Genomic DNA, 14,409 nt, shown 5'->3' on the forward strand with positions numbered 1-14,409 from the left:
TTGTTGCTAAATTTTACGTGTATTTGTGTGCGTGTGTGTGTATGTATGTGTGGGTGTATATGTGCTTGTGTATGTGTGTGTGTGTGTGTGTGTGACAGCTGGTTGACACAGTGGGCACACTGGTGGGGTATTCGGAAGTGGCATCACCTGTCACAATGTTTAATTAACACCTCCATGTGTATGTGTGTACATACATATGTGTGTCTCAATGAGTACATTATCTTATGTAAATAGCTTGTAATGTGTTTTCACACCCTCATATATTTGTCTTACACATTATTTGCATGTATTTCCATGCGCAGCATATTCTATCGACTGCTTTTTAATGTGTTTGAATAATATCTTTGTGCACGTGTGTGTGCGTGTCAATGACAGCTGAGGTCACACCTGCGGGTTTTTAATCTGGACTCTCGTTGGGAAGTTGGAAGGTCTTATCGGAGCGTCCTCCGGCTACCCAGAGGTTCGCCAGCTGCACCTGTGATGCACTTCCTGTCTACGGCACGCAAACACACATACCCACACCGCCACACACTAAATTCTCATTAAAAAAGATCAGCGGTGTTCCACAAATACGCATTTAAACAATTTACATTAAGTGTGGTAGACTTTTCGATTGAAAGTTCCCTTTAAAAAAAAGCTATGCCAACATTACTCGAGAGTTTTGTAATTTAATTAAACATTAAACAGTTCATTTCCTAGGGCGCTTCAAGAAGTAATTCCGAATGTTTTTAGCTAATTTAGGCCCCTGAAGCTCATTCCAATAAGTAGTATGAAATTTGGCAGAAGAATCTATTATAAGAGGAAACTTCCTGAAAAATACTGATAGGCAGACATTTTTTTATTTCAAATGCCCATTTTAAGATCAATAATAATAATAATTTTCCAAGATATGGATTCGGGAAGCTTTCCATTTTGTGTGGACTAGCTTTTTTGAAAGAATTGGCCTATTGCAGTCCACAAAAAACTAAATCCAAGAAGGTTTTTGCGAGATTTGGTGGAGAACTTCAACGATTTATTGAATTTATTGTTTTTATCAATAAAATGGAGCAATTGAATTCGGAAATTTTATGTTTTAAATTGAAATTAGTTGCTTTAATGGTTCATTTAATTGGAGTAGTGTTTGTTTTGAAAGTATTGTATTTAGTTCTATTGATTTGGGTGGAAACACTGCCTTCTGGTGTTAAAAATGAATATGACATGCTGTATTTTCCGCACTATAATGGAATTGAATGCTTTTATTGTCATTAAGTATTATTTAGTATAATAATAAGCTTATTATTAAGTATAATGAGATTTAAAGCTTTCACCACATAGTTTGTCTTGGCTGTTATGACTTTGTAGTGCCTTCTGTGAACCGTATTTTCACGACTATAAGGCGCACTTATAAGTCTTACATTTTCTCCAAAATAGCCTATCGGCTTTTGTGCGTCTTGAGTGAAGCCGATTCCAGCACCCCCGCGACCCTCATGAGGAGAAGTGGTTTCGAAAATGATTAATTTGCTACTGAATTTCAACAAACTGGCAAAAAGAAGCATTTTTTTACTGTGTTTTTAAACTGTTGCCCTTTTCCTTCATGCTTCCCCTGAGTCACATTGATTTCTTTCAAAAGTGTCATTTTGTGTTTACCTATTTTGTTTGTTTGTTTGTTTTTTTTACATTCAGGCGGCCCACTCTGGCATCCGCGGGGACTCTGATTGCGGCGGCGGTGGCGGCGGCGCCCTCCCCACCGGGATAATGACGGCGGCGCTAATCGAGTCGTTCCGGAAACAAACAATGAGTGAAAGTCGGTCACGCTTGGTTGGACCGAACGAACGAACGAACGAACGAACGACCGGTCGGTGAGTGTCCTCCGTCCGTCGATATGTTTGCGTGGACGCTCCATTGAATAACAAAGATGGTGGGTTTTTTCTTTTCTGCAGGTAGGAACCACGTGAGGTGGGTTTTTTTTCCGAATGGCTGTCCTCGTCTCGATAGGTCGCCGGGCTAAAGATCCTTTTGGTAAAGGTGAGTTTGTTTTTATTGGCATTTGTTTGTTGGATGTGAAGGATGACCCAAAAACATACAAAAAAATATTGGCAGTTAAGATCTACCAAACTTTACAGAGAGACCCAAATTATGAATTTAAAAAAACAACAACAATACAAATGAAATACATACATTTTTATCTGTTTTAAAGATCAAATGATATGAAAAGTATGATCAAAAAGCCTGTTTCATTAAAAAAATATTCAAATTAAAAACATACATCGTCTTTTTTAAAGATAAAATAATAAAAATGGTGAATATGATCAAAAACATCCCAACATTCATATTAAAACACAACAACAAACAATACAAATTATACGATACAAATTAAACACATACATTTCTATATTTTTTAAAGATAAAATAATGAATATATTCAAAATAAAACCACAACATTTCCATAAAACAACAAATTAAACACATCTTTATTTTTTAAAGATCATAAAAATATGACATAAATGACCCAAATAACACCCCAACATTAACAAAAAACAACAAAAAGTAATACAAATTAAACACATTTCTGTCTTTTTTAAAGATAAAATAATAAATATCACCAAAAAAATCATAAAAAACACAACAACAAACAATGATAGAAATTTAACGCATACATTTTTATCTTTTTTAAAGAAAAAAAATGACATATGACCAAGGAAAACCCCCAAAATTCATAAAAAAATCACAACAAAAATGACACAAATGGAACACAAAACATAGATTTTGATAATTTTTACTCCCTTGTCTAGAAATAAATCATATTTCCATTTTCCCCAATCTTTCAGTCTACCCAACACCCCAGCAAACCAAAATGGCCTCATAGTCGAGCCCTGAGGCACCCCCCCCTCCCTCAGTACCCCTTGCAACACATAAAATCACCCAAAAACACAATACAAAGCATTGTAAACAATAGCAAAACATTCAAATACCACACTATATATATACACACATTTCATTCTAATTTGCCTCTCAAAAATGTCTTCCTGCCTAGCAACAAACAAAAAAAATAGGTAAGTACAATATTTCAACACCAAAATTGCAACTAAACCTTGACATACAAGTAGACGACTTGACTTAAGATGACAAAAACGAACTTCGACCCCACTCTTGATCTCAGTGTCGGATTTTTTATTTTTTTCGATCATTTTGAGAGCCGTACTCAAGATTTTTGTGGAAAGTAGTTCATACCTGCCCGTCTGGGTCACCATTTTTTCGCCGTTACGTGCACGGCGTGCGCGGCAGGATTAATGCGTGGCTGTCACGCGGCGGCAAATGATGAAGTAGTAAAACGGCGGCAGAATGAAAGAAGAAAAATAGCAGCGTGTCAGATAAAAAAGAGGACGGATGAATAAGAGAATACTTTGCCTTCACAGAAAAATAATCGCATGAAAGATTAATGCGCTACGCAAGACCACCACTTGGAAAAGTGGGCTAAATACTCCCAACGCCACACTGTGAAGAACCCCCCAAAAAATTGCTGACAAAGTGGAGCTCCGCGTGTGAAATTTGAGCATTTTTTGGTGATTTTTTTTGGCTCACGCTTTGAGTTTAAGGAGAAAAATGGGGAAGAAAACAGCACTATTTTTTACGTTTTTCTGCTTCTGGGAATTCATTTAAAGTGGATTGACTTGTCAATATTCTGGGAGGCCACGAACCACCAAAATATATATATATATATATATATATATATATATATATATATATATATATATATATATATATATATATATATATATATATATATATATATATATATATATATTTTTTTTTTAATTACTGTATGTTCTTGAATATTTGTCGCTCCAAAAAATGACTGAATCCAGGGTACGGCTTATACACGCATAAATTCGACATTCAAAGTTGATTGGCTTGTCAATATACTGGCAAGCCATGAACCACCAAAATATATATACATATTTTTTTAATTACTCTATGTTCTCACATATATGTCGCTCAAAAAATGACTGAATCCAGGGTACGGCTTATATGCGCATAAATTCAACTTGACATGCACGAAACTGCAAGGTGACAAAAACAAAACGCCATAATGCAAGACTATGCGGCCTATATGGTCATTTATTTCAAAATAGAGAAAAGATAAACAGATAAAATGCTAAACAAAATTTATTTGGACATCTATGAATGAAATTCAAGTAAAAAATTAAACTGTATCTTGCATAAAACGTGAAAAAACTCACTTGTGCCTCCCATTACTCACTCAGGGTGCCGCCATTTTACCTAGGAATGACAAACTAGACCACTATGGACACACTTCCTGGTTGTACTGCTCACCTGACTTCCTTTTTGAATTTGTCTACTTACAGGTAAGACCCTTTAGAAATATCCAATCCAGCAATCACATATAAATAATCTTATAAATAGCACGTGCGAAGATTTTTCTTCAGATTTTCCCTTCAAAGTAACACATTTGTACTCCCTATTAAAACCATGAACATGTATATGAATATAGTCAATCAGGGGGCGGCTTATACGAGAGAAATTGTCAAATTCAACCATTTTAAAGCCATTTTAAGGGTATGGCTTATACACGGAGGCGGCTAATATGCGAGAAAATACTGTATTTAATAAGGGACAGCACACATTAATGAACAGAACATATTTATGTAAATATGAAAGATTGTAGCTGAGGGCTAATTACCATCTTTAGTCCCTTGTGTAGGTTGAAGATAAATTAAGACATATACGAGAAACACATAATACAGTTTTAAATAGCGATGTAATGGCAATTTTGTTGGTCTAACAACCAGGCTTTAGGATAATTGGCCAAGAGGTTCACATATGCTAATTGCTATCGAGTTCCAGGTATGAATAAAGAAGATACTTAGGCTAATTTAGCATTGTTTTTTGAAGGGAACTACACAGTCACCTCAGTCACCTCAAATTTAAATGAAGAGTAAAGATGGATATTAAATTTACTGATATTTCCCCTTTTAAATCAATAATTGTCATTTAAAAAAATATTTTTTCTGTTTTTAGTTGAAAAATCATTTGCTGATCATAAAGCTAAAACGAATATTGTTTTAGATCTATAAAAGAACGAATTTCCAGGTATTTTAATTCAGTTCTTTTAATCTATTTTAAAAAATCTAAATATTATATCTAAAATAGGTTATTATATTTTTTTATCTATTTTTTCTGTTTTTAGTTCAAAAATAATTTTGTAAAATCTTAAAATATATTTTTAAAAAGCTAAAATAATTATTGTTTTAGATCTATAAAAAACTGACTCTTCAGGGCTTTTAATCCAGTTCTTTTAATCCATTTATAAAACACAAAATCTAAATCTAATCTAATCTAATATTGGTATGTGAGAGGAGTTCACATATGCTAATATTGTTATCAAGTTCCAGGTATGAATAAAAAAGGTACTTAGGCTAATTTAGCATTGTTTTTAAAGGGAACTACACAGTCACCTCTAGAGCCAGCCCTTGTTGACATCTTGGGATTTTTCTGGTAGAAAATTTTGCAGTGGAGGAGGAGCTTTGTTTTGGAAGATTTTATCAACTAAGGTAGCATCTACATACTTAACAGTATCATTCCAGTTCAGGCATTTGTATTTTTTTTTTAGATATTTGACAGTACTAATGCGTTTTTTGGGTCTTTTTTGGCCCCTGTTGCTGCCTTGACCCAGGTTGTGGCAACAAATGTTTTTTTGCGTCCCCCTTTCCGACGTGGGCCACATGAACGGAGCACCTTGGTCCTCGTAAACACCTTGTCGGCACGTAAACGCCACCTTGGCGCTCGTAGCTCTTCATTTAGTCTTCATTACGTGTCCATTACGCCTGTTAAACGCTAATGAAAGCCATCAACTTATTTTATAAATAGCCGCTTTGCCGTCGGCCTTAATTGATTTGCTAGCGTGCTGATTGAACGTTAAACAAAACAAAGAAAAAATAAGAGGCGACTCGGTCTTGGCGAACGAAGACGGAGAATTTTGAACCGGTTTTAAAGATGGGGAGAAATATGATTGAGTTTATGGGGGATGTTACAGGTTATTTTTTTGCAGAAACCAAGAATAAACATGCATTAAAGTAGCAATATTTATTGGCAAATAACAGAATAAGTAGGAATTAGTTAACATAAGAGGTTTTTGGTCTAAGTTTTGCCTTAAAAAATGGCTGTCAGTGGTCAGAGAGAGACGAAAAAATATAAATGAATAAATAAAGTTGCATTTGAGTCGACAGGCTAAACTGTTAACATAACAGTTTTGGGGATAATATTGCCTAAAATACATAAAAACAAAACGTGACACTAGTGAGGATAAATCGATTCAGAATATGTATATATATATGCATATGTATATATGTATGTATAAATACATATATACATGTATACATACATATATACACGTATACATACATATATACACGTATACATACATATATACACGTATACATACATATATACACGTATACATACATGTATACATACTTATATACACATATGCATACATGCATACATACTTATATACACGTATACATACATGTATACATACATATATACATGTATACATGTATACATGCATGTAATCATGTATACATACATGTATACATACATGTATACATACATGTATACATGCATATATAGATGTGTACATGTATACATACATGTATACATGCATACATACATGTGTACATGCATATATACATGTATACATACATGTATACATGTATACATACATGTATACATGTATACATACATACATACATGTATACATACATGTATACATGCATACATACATGTATACATGCATACATACATGTGTACATGTATACATACATGTATACATGCATATATACATGTATACATGTATACATACATGTATGCATGCGTATATACATGTATACATGTATACATACATGTATATATGTATGTATACATGTATATATGTATACGTGTACATGTATATATGTATATATTTACGTGTACATGTATATATGTATATATTTACGTGTATATATGTATGTGTATATATGTATATATTTACGTGTATATATGTGTGTATATATGTATATATTTATATTTATATGTAAGCATGCATCTATGTGTATATGTATATACATATATAATGCAACATGCATATGTAAATTTTTTCAGAAAACTATAGTATAAACTATAGCATTAGAATTGTACTCACAAAAAACTATAGGGAGGGAAAAACATGACCTATACCCCAAAAATCCCATAATCAACCCAATATTTTTCAAATGAAATACCTCCACACTAAATTTCCTGATGAGAATATACCTACCAAAAAGTAACGATAAACCCTAACCCACAGCCTCCGCAACGAATGCGGTTGGACAAGGCGCAAACGTACACTCTTGACTGATGCACTTTTGCGGCCCCGGCCAAGTCTCCTCTATTACTCGACATCCCATTCCGGTATCGCATTCCATTACTGTGTCATGTGTACGCGCCGTGTACTTAAAGTGCTCTTGTTGCTGTCACTTATGCTGACATGAAGGAGACTTCAATTATTCATGAGCGTATTTGCTCTTGTGAGGACAAGACTTACACACTAATCACACCAAAAAAAAAAAAAAAAAGACCACCACCGACACCTCGCCTGCGCTCGTCTACGTGTCATTTAGCCCTCTACACATTTCCCACAAGGCCGAGCGAACGGCGACTCCCCGGGGGTGCCGGTACCGGCGCCTCCATTGTTGCCATTTTGATGTATTGCCGGGAAATCCCCGGAAGGCAGCGACCAATTATTTAGACATCAAATTAGGGTCTCCTACACACACACATGGACTAATAGGGTGAAAAAAAAGCTTATGTTAGCATTTTTCCAAATAAGGACATGCCAAAATGGCTAAGGTGAGCATGAAGAAGCTAAAAAAGACCAAAAAATACGTCCACGTGACCCCCGCGAGCTTAATTTTAGATGGAATTTACACTTAGATGTGATTTTTTTTTACATTTCGGGTCGTGTTTGCTTAATTTTTAGCAGATTTGAGCATTTTATATGTAATAGCAAGCGACTGTGATGGCGTCCTGGGGGCGTGGCTTAATTAGCTGTGACGCTCAACACTAACGACTCCTGTTGTGGTATTAAACATGAAAATTTGACAACTTGTTAAATGCATGAGGCTTTTTGACGGGAAATGTTTAATTCCTTCGTGAATAAAATGACTTTTTTTGTCATTGCAAACTGGAATTTTTAACTAATGTTAACCATTCATTTCATTGAATTCAACTTTAAAATCCTTTTATACTTGTATAATGGCAATAAAGGCATTTAATTCATTTGTTTTAATCGCTTATCCTCACAAGGGTCACAGGGGGTGTTGGAGCCTATCCCAGCCAACCTGAATTGGCTTATAGTGCAGAATATACGGTATGTCATATTCCTTGTTGACCCCGGAGGGCAATATATCCTCCCAAATCAATAGAACTCAATATAATATTCGTATATTTATTCATTTTATGTACCTACTTATCCTCACAAGAGTTGCAGGAGTGCTGGAGCCTATCCCAGCCAACTTTGTATACCCTGAATCAGCTTATAGTGCAGAAAATACGGTATGTCATGTTCTTTGTTGACACCAGAGGGCAATATATCCTCCCAAATCAATACAACACAATATAATATTCGTAAATGTATTCCTTTTCTGAACCAATTCGTCCTCTCTATGCTCGTGGGGGTGCTGGAGCCTATCTCAGCCAACTTCTGATACCCTGAATCAGCTTATAGTACATTAAATACGGTATGCCATATTCATTGTTGACACCAGAGGGCAATATAATCCTCGCAAATCAATATAAGTCAATATAATATTCGTATGCATACTCATTTTCTGAACCGATGTATCCTCACTAAGCTCGCGGGGAGTGCTGGAGCCTATCCCAGCTTACACCTTGAATTGATGGCCAACCAATCAAAAAGACACATAACCATTCCCTCTAACACTCATACCAATTTCGAGCATCCATCAGCCTAACATACACATTTTATGGAACATGGGAGAAAACAGGAATACCCAAAGAAAACCCACCCAAGCCCCGAGCAAACATACAAACTCCACCTAGACAAACTACTGCCCTGAATTTAAACCCAGAACCCCAGATCTACTACAGTCCAAATACAACACTTTCAAAACAAACCACCCCTATCTTTGGCACACAGTGACTTTTTACATTACACCACAGAAACTAGCACATAAGAAGGTAGTTGCTTACAAAACGCTCTAAATGTCACTTGAACAAGGACACACACACACACACAGATCCACACAAACATGGCCAGTGTGACCCGTAAGAGCGCCAAGCGACAAAACACTTTCCTGTAATAACTTCAGCTACATCTAATCCTATTTCCCTCACAAGTGTGAGTGTGCGAAAATACTTCGTGTGTGTTTGTAAAGATCTTAATTCATTTTTTGCTAACTCAGCAAAACCTCCACACACAATTGCTTAGCGACAACTTTAGCGTACACGCACATACACGAACATGCCAGTAGGGACACTATTGGACGTTGCTATGCCATTGAAAAGTACACGGAAACAGAAATTGTTTTTATTTTATTTTTTTTTTTTTTGTGTGTCTTTCATGTTATTGCGTTCATTTATTTATTTGAAGAATTCCCAAAGTTAATGGCGTACAAGAAATACTAGGAACAGCATGACTCATTAGAAAAAGTTACTTTTCTCTAACTTGGCCACGTTTGATTTATTTATACAGACGCCGTCTACTTATTCATCTCGTTATTTTTTCATTTCCACAACACGTTGAGAAATATAACTTGCCTTCAAATTTGCTTGATTCATTTCCGATGTCCTTCGTCTTGTCTTTTGTTAAATTTAAGGCTGATGATAATTCAATTTTTTTTTATTCAGAATGAATACAACTTGGTTTTCTGGGCGTCAAATGGATTTCTAAGGCTGGACAATAATAGTTAATTTTTACAAAATTATAAATAATTCACTTCTCAAATGAAAATAATGGAATATAATAAAAATTAAAAAAAATGTATTAAAACAACATTTAATACTGTTTAACAGCTACATGCTAACTGCTATTGTGCTAACAGAAACAACAACATTCCAATTCAATTTACAGACACCAATCTTTTTACATAAAATTACAGTATTCCTGTCAATTTATACGATTTACCCATATTTTATCTGACTTTTGTATGGTATTTTTTTATAAGTGCATTTTTGAGGGGTTAAACCAATCCCGTTTTACTCAATTTTGGGTTTAATAAGCCTTGTAACTTTTTCGTAACTTGAAAATTTCGTAAGTAGAGTTGTACTTTATATGTAAATTCTATAATTCATTGCACGGTCCTCACAAAACTACCAACTAAACCCTTTAAATTTGGTCCAAGTGTCCCAATTTTGTATGAAAAATGTGAGGAAACACAAAATATAAGAGAAAATTATAAGGAAATTATTTAATATTGTTTTAAACTAAATAAAACGTATGAAAATTTGCTCCGCAACGCTGAAATATCTCCCTCCACGGCCCTTATACATGTAATACCCATATTTGTCCTCCAGTTGGAGGCAAGAGCTTGTTCTATCAGGTCGGAAAGCTGTCCACTTAGTAGTACATTTTAGACTTTTACGTGCGCCCTATGTGTGTGTGTGTGAAAATATGTGCCGTGTTGCATTTATAGTTTTTAATAACTTAATAATGGGAATCCAAAATAAAATAATGGATAAGGAAATGCTTTTACTTTTTAGGGGATTTCATAACTTGGACTTTTTTTGTATCTCAAATCACTCATTTGCATATAAAAACAAATTCGTAACTTGAAACGTTCGTATCTAGAGGCATTTGTAAGTAGAGGTATGACTGTATAAATATACCGCGTCCACTTTGTAGAAAAATGTAGACTTTGTGAGTAAATATGTGCCTCGTTACATTTTTTTAATCGCTTAATTAGTGAAATTGCAATCATTAATAAGGGAAGCAATTGCCTGAGGTTATGTGACGGTATACATCAAACATTAAACATAAAACGGCGCTTACCAAAATCCTTAACATCGCCATTGTTAATCACAAACACAGTGGCATGTGTTGCCTTCAGGGTCCAATCTAAAAAGAACGACAAATAACCACCAGGCTATGCAGAATAAAGCATTTAAAATAATGAGTTTACTACTTAATGTGATGTTCTAGTTAACCTGTTACTATTTGGAAAACACCACCAATCCCCATCCAATTATTCACGATAAGTCGACTTGGGTTCGAATGGATTGAAATAAATCGTATGTGGAAGGGAGAACTGTAATCTGTTATGGGATGGCCATAGACAAGGGAAATGAAAGTGTATCGCAGGGGGGATGAAGACCATGAGCAAGGAGAAAAGGTGTAGAGAAAAAAAACAAAACAAAAGAGAACACGGAGACAAAAAGTTCTGCTTTTTGATCAATTGTTGCTGGCTGGCAGGAACATCCCATTTTTCAATCCCTTAGCGAGCGAGCAATCTGTGCTGGCCACGAATGAAACGGAACACCCGCACACACACATAAATATATTTGTGAAGATAGCATTTTTTGGATCTGAAATGTACAACCTTACATATATCTTTTAGTCTGGGGAATAGTATACGTAAAAATGTATAGTATACTTATATAGAAGTATATGTATAGAGTTATGTTTTGGTGTGTTATTCAAAATCAGGTTGGTTCGTTGACCGCTTTAACGTCAACTTGATTTTATGTGGACCATTTTAGATATAATATTTAGATTTTTTTTTCATAAATGGATTAAAAGAACTGGATTAAAAGCCCTGAATATTCAGTTTTTTTAATGGATCTAAAACAATGTTTATTTGAGCTTTTTTTAAATATATTTTTAGATTTTACAAAAATATTTTTGAACTAAAAACAGAAAAAATTGATTAAAAAATGACAATTATTGATTTAAAAGGGGGAAAAAAGAAATATAATATACATCTATACTCTTTATTTTAATTTGATTCTAAAATAGAAAGTCGGCACTCATGATTGACTTTCCAGGGCCACATAAAATGATGCGGTGGGCCAGATTTGGCCCACGGGCCACCACTTTGACACCTGTGGTTTAAGGACTGGACTGGATTGGATTGGATACTCATTATCAGGACCCGGGACAAGTATTTTTGGACAATATCGGATTTGGTACAGTCCGAATTTTTAATGAAAGTGCTAGCCAAACATTTCAGCTCTTTCAAAATTAATCTGAATTATGTAATATTTGTAAACAGAACACCAGTAAGGCTCACTTTTATACAAATTAAACTGTTCATCATTTCCTGGATGCGTCAGTTTTACCAACTAAAAAAAATATATTATGATTATTACCGGCTCGTTATGAACAAATCTTGAAAAAACTTGGATTGCATCAGAAGTAAACTATATAATAAAAAAAAATCTGCATGAAAATTAGCATTAAAAACCTTCAAAAACCTTCAAAATAAAACCGGCAAAAATATACTATCCGATTATTTTCGACTCATGATGAGCGAAACTTGACCAAACTCGAATTGCATCAGAAATAAACAATATAATAAAAAAATCTGCATGGAAATGAGCATTAAAAACATTCAAAACAAAACAAAAAAAATCCATTTGGACATAGATATGCGGTGCAGTACACCCCTTTCTCCACCAGGTAGTGTTTCCATTCCTAAGGACAACAACGTACATATTTTAATCGATCAAAAGGCTATTGTTTGAGGAATCATTTCCATTTAAGTATCTTGGTTTTGTTATTTGTATCGTCTGCAGCTTTTTTTCAAATGACGAAAAGAAGTCGATGAGTTGGTTAACATTCACGCCGGGAGATGTTTTGATTGCACACACGGCGGGGGTTTCTCGTGGCTTGGCATGTGTTTGAATTGGACTTCTTTGCGCCCAATTTTGGTGATAAAAGAGGCAATTTGTGGACTCATCTGGGTGCTTTTGCACACTGTTTACCTTATTGACGCTAATACGGCTTTTGACTGAGCAGCCCGTGAGGCAAATTGGCAATTGCTATTAATAAGAAGTACATTTGTGATTGTCACAGCCTCAAATAACAAGTCGTCGTCTCTAGAGTTGCTTCTTTAACACTTTTTCGCAATTTCATCTCCTGTTTTTTTTGGTTGTTTTTGTCTTCTGGCAAAAGTTACTTCATTTTCTTTTCATTTGTTTTTGTACAAGAAGTGACAGATTCTTGGAAATGATGACTGTTTACAAAATTAGGATACTGGATTTCTCGCATATAGGCCGTGTTTGTCGCTTAAAAATCGTTGAATTTTATTGCGAAAAAAATCTTTAAAAATAAATACAATATGTTTATGTAGAGTACTTTTATGTACCTTTGGGAATGGCCACAAAATGGGTCTAAAATAGTCACGTTGAACCAAAATGGCTGACTTTTTAAGGAGTTAAAAGCTGATTGAATCCAGGGTGCGGCTTATATGCGCATAAATTCGACTTTACATGCAAAAAACTGCAAGACAAAATGCCATAACATAGGTCTATGTGGCCTATATGGTCATTTAATTCAAAATAGGGAAAAGATAAACAGATAAAATGCTAAATTAAATTTTTGGGGACATTTCTGAATGAAATTCAAGAAAAAAATAAGCCATATCTTGCATAAAACGGGAAAAAAACTCTGCCATCTTACCTAGGGTTGACAAATTAGACCGTTATGGACAAACTTCCTGGTTGTACTGATCACCTGACCTCCTTTTTTAAATTTGTTTACATGCAGGCAACACTTTAGAAATGTCCAATCCAGCAATTGCTTATAAATACTCTTAGAAATGGCAAATGCGAGATTTTTTTAAAGATTTTCCCTTCAAAGTAACACATTTGTACTCCCTATTACAACCATAAACATGGAGGTGAAAATTGTGAATCAGGGGGCGGCTTATACGAGGGAAATTGTCAAATTCAACCATTTTAAGGGTGTGGCTTATATGTTGAGGCGGCTAATATGTGAGAAATTACAAATATGTGTTCCGCTCTTGGCTCTAATTGTCGTTATGTACTGTTTTTTCTCATTATTAGTGTATTTAAACTGTGTATAGAATGTATACATTATTGTCTTTCTCATCTTCACTTTGAGTTTTTTTTTCTTTTACTGTCGGCAGCTAACATCCGTCTTTTTTTTTTTCTTCTCTCGCTGCTAATTCAATTAGCGAGATGCCATGGCTGCAATTATAATTTCCAATTAGCACACTTTGCTGTTTCTCATTTTTCTTTCTTTGTGTTGAAATGGAAAAAAGGGCGATAAGACATATTTAGTGTAAATACTGTACATAGATGTAGAGTAGTTGAAGAGTGGCATGAAAATTGAATATAGGGTAGGTAATTGAATACATTCATTATTTATCTTTCATGAAATATTGGATATTTATTTTCCACATTCATTTTCTA

General features: G+C 34.6%; 1 protein-coding gene across 2 annotated transcripts in view; it reads left to right on the forward strand.

The window, feature by feature from the left end:
- Nucleotides 1-1,943: 1,943 nt before the first annotated feature.
- Nucleotides 1,944-14,409, forward strand: part of cnot6l (CCR4-NOT transcription complex, subunit 6-like) — a 34,390-nt gene continuing 21,924 nt past the window's right edge. The window contains exons 1-2 of one of the 2 annotated variants that reach the window (XM_077715670.1): nucleotides 1,944-2,004; nucleotides 4,245-4,346. The gene's annotated coding sequence lies outside the window, so the exon portion shown is untranslated. The remainder of the gene's footprint in view (nucleotides 2,005-4,244; nucleotides 4,347-14,409) is intronic. The other variant, XM_077715671.1, reaches the window with a different exon arrangement.

The sequence above is a fragment of the Stigmatopora nigra genome, chromosome 4 (assembly GCF_051989575.1).
Source record: "Stigmatopora nigra isolate UIUO_SnigA chromosome 4, RoL_Snig_1.1, whole genome shotgun sequence".
In the NCBI taxonomy this organism is placed as follows: Eukaryota; Metazoa; Chordata; class Actinopteri; order Syngnathiformes; family Syngnathidae; genus Stigmatopora; species Stigmatopora nigra.